Here is a 3,634-nt window from a genome sequence, read left to right as displayed (position 1 = left end):
AACCTAGCTAAAGTATTCTAAGTAAATCATACTACACACTCACCAAAACAAACAGCGACGTTACACTCTGAATTTCCTGCATAAGAATGTTTTGAGTGGTCTGGCCTCGGCAAAACGGGAGTTATTTTTCTCAGAGCAGAGCTGATTGTGAGGAGACATGATTGACGTGTAGGAAATAATGAGAAGCATGGAATTACAGATTGAAGGAAACAGTTGCTCTTGATCGATCACCAGCGTTTGTAGAGTTCAGACAAGATGCAGAAAGCTTTGAATAGATTTGTCGGAAAACTTTATCAGTCTGCAGGTGGTAGACTCTGGAACTCACTCTCTATAAAGATTAGTTGGACATTGAACTCTTCATTCTTCTCTGAATCCATGGGCCAAGGAGTTTCAAAAAAATGCTCAAAGCCGAGCGTTCCCGCGAGCAACAATGATGCGATCGGTGGCTTTGCGAAATGGAAAGGTGCCCGACTATTCGTCTTCCTCCTGTGATGACTCTGGAATATTGACCCTGAGGTTGTCATGGACAATTAATGAAGGCATTCTTATTCCTGCAGATTAAAAACTCACATCTTATTTCAGCTGAAGGGAAATCAGTTTTCAAATGCGTAATAAATGCCTGCATTTCCCTCGAGCCAGGTAGGACTCGAATCTACAGTCTCCTGATCCGTAGTCAGGCGCGTTATCCATTGCGCCACTGGCCCGACGCGTAGACAGCTGAATAAGAGCCGTGATGTTAGCACGGACATGATTAATAGCAGTGATGTGCACGAATTGACCAAGTAAAAAAAGATAATAACTGTCACTGCTTCAGTCCAATCTTCACCACCTTTCAAAGCAGGTTTTTGTTCCAAAAAAAGGACACAGATGTTCATTATTTTCGTATCTGAAATATTTACAGCAAGGTAAGGGACGGAGGTGTTCATGGGGTACACTTTACCATCAGTCCCAGTCACTAATACACAGCCAAACGTCTCCCAACAACACCACATCCTCCTGGACAACAACAATGATTTCAAACAATATCACTTATTTTCATCTCTGTTCACGCTAAAGATAGATAAACCAACAGTGACCTGATAAATTAAAACAAGATAAAACTGAACCAGGAATAGCGGCGGCTGACTGGGGTCTGTTTCTGGGAAGGAGACTCAGGCTGTCTTTGGCTTAATTGGCGAGCCCAGAGCCACTGTGTTTGGGTCCAGAGTCATATAATGACCAAACATGAAACCTCTAACTGGGCTCTAGCACCTGGTGCTTCCCTCCCCTTTCGCCCTCACTCACCAACTATCGATTGAAGACGACAACATTTCGTTCCAATGATCATTCGCCACATGCATGCTCTCCAATCATGTTAACCCTGTGCATGCTGCAGGACCCATCTGAACTGATGATGTATAATGCCCAACAGCGTAGAAGAGGCAGTTCTACATGACCAAGCGGTAGGCATTGGTGCTCCAACCAATCAGACAAACTCATGGGCGCGCTGGGGGCTCTGATCAATCATAGAATTCTGTTGGGCTCAACTAATCTATCCAGAACTTTCACACCCCAATGCTCAGTCAAAGTTCGCTTGGAAAATTCTTCCAGTTCAAAACACAATTGTTAATGATGACTCTGTTCCCTTTCCCGCAGGTGAAAGTGAGGACTGCAGATGCTGGAGATCAGAGTCAGCATGAGAGCGGTGCTCAAAAAGTACAGAAGGTCACGCAGCATCCGAGGAGCATGGAAATCGAAGTTTCAGGCAGGCACCTTTCATCAGTAACATTTCACGCAGCCAATTTATGATCAATATTGCTATTATCCCTTATATTCCTTCATCCCCAGATTTCAGGCACAGTGGTCTCACAGAACTTTTGTCTTTTGATTTGCCAATCTATATTTATCTGATCGTTTTGGATTAGCTTTATGAATGAGCTGAAAATGTGTTGCTGGTTAAAGCACAGCAGGTTAGGCAGCATCCAAGGAAAAGGAAATTCGACGTTTCGGGCATAGGCCCTTCATCAGGAATGAGGAGAGTGTGCCAAGCAGGCTAAGATAAAAGGTAGGGAGGAGGGACTTGGGGGAGGGGCGATGGAGATGTGATAGGTGGAAGGAGGTCAAGGTGAGGGTGATAGGCCGGAGTGGGGTGGGGGCGGAGAGTTAAGGAAGAAGATTGCAGGTTAGGAGGGCGGTGCTGAATTGAGGGAACCGACTGAGACAAGGTAGGGGGAGGGGAAATGAGGAAACTGGAGAAATCTGACTTCATTCCTTGTGGTTGGAGGGTTCCTAGGCAGAAGATGAGGCGCTCCTCCTCCAGCCGTCGTGTTGTTATGTTCTGTCGGTGGAGGAGTCCAAGGACCTGCTTGTCCTCAGTGGAGTGGGAAGGAGAGTTATCTTCAGACCTCATCAAAACAAAATCAGCAGACAGTTCACCACAATTTTCTATGAACAATTCTATTTTCGCTTTACTGAATGAAACACGCATTTTTCACATGGCACCTCAGTTTGTCTGGTATGACCGTTTGTAACGTCTTTCACGCAGCTTTAAACGGCAATCCTGTCTGTGTTGAATTAATTGACAAACCGTTTCTCATGGCAAACTGACAGCGTGCATACCTTTTCAAGATGAGGGAACATATCTGAATGAATTGTGACTTGGACATTAGTTATCGTGAATACAAAGTAAATACAATCAGATTGTGATGGTGTTGAGCTCTACCAGTCTTTCAGAAGCTGCGAGACAAGCTGAATACTTCCAGCGTTTTCTGTTTTTTTTAAAAAAATATGTGTCAGTTTGCCAGTTTTTTGCTTCTGCACATGTTCTTGGGATGAAAGGTATGAAAAGTTGTGGGTTGAAAGCAGGAGCAGTCGCCTCCTTCCGTCATGCAACTCCCAGCTCTTCCTCTGCTTTTGTAGTTTTGTGAAAGCACTAACTGGCTTTAATATTGGATTTTAATGATAATCTAAGTGTTTACATGTTATTCTTGCTGCCAAAATATGTAATAAAACAATACATCAATTTTGATCAATTTCACGATTAATGTTTGCATGTCCAGGTCATAATTCTACTTTTAAGGAGAAGGCAGCATTACATATTGGTAACAATAAATGCTAACGATTTGCAGACCATGGCTGTCAGAGCACGTAATCCGAATTACAAGACTTCCATGGACGGTCTCTGTTTCTTTCATCCTGGAAACTGTCTGATTCGGCATTACAGTCTCCCATCCTTCTGCACGTGATGCCTTCCGTTCTGTCTTGATTTTGTTACGACTGTTTTCTAATACAGGGACTATCCAATCATCTATTATGTTGCTGTTTCAAAAGAATGAGAATCCTTCTCTCAGAGCACACTGCCTCTGTAGCTCAATGCTTAGATCGGGGAGGAACATGGACAAATGAAAGGCTGAATGCTTCATTTCATTGCTGTAACCAGACTCTGGTGTTGAAATCTGAAATGAGACAAAATAAGCCAATTGAGAGCAATACTACTTTCTGTCCGATATCTCCTGAGGCCACAGTCACCTCTCCAGAACGTGTCTGTGCGTTTACCTCTGGAAGTGAAATGGGGTTCAGATCACCGAGGGAGTGTAAACAAAGATTATCCATCTTAAACTGAAGTCGCATACATTGTAAAACGTGACTGGATAAT

General features: G+C 43.6%; 1 non-coding gene across 1 annotated transcript; it reads right to left on the bottom strand.

Moving 5' to 3' along the window:
- Nucleotides 1-631: 631 nt before the first annotated feature.
- Nucleotides 632-704, bottom strand: trnar-acg (transfer RNA arginine (anticodon ACG)). The gene has a single exon. It is a non-coding gene; the product is annotated as a tRNA-Arg (tRNA).
- Nucleotides 705-3,634: the final 2,930 nt, after the last annotated feature.

This window comes from Hemiscyllium ocellatum, unplaced genomic scaffold (genome assembly GCF_020745735.1).
Source record: "Hemiscyllium ocellatum isolate sHemOce1 unplaced genomic scaffold, sHemOce1.pat.X.cur. scaffold_1020_rpt, whole genome shotgun sequence".
Classification (NCBI taxonomy): domain Eukaryota; kingdom Metazoa; phylum Chordata; class Chondrichthyes; order Orectolobiformes; family Hemiscylliidae; genus Hemiscyllium; species Hemiscyllium ocellatum.
This window is presented reverse-complemented; position numbering and strand designations above follow the sequence as displayed.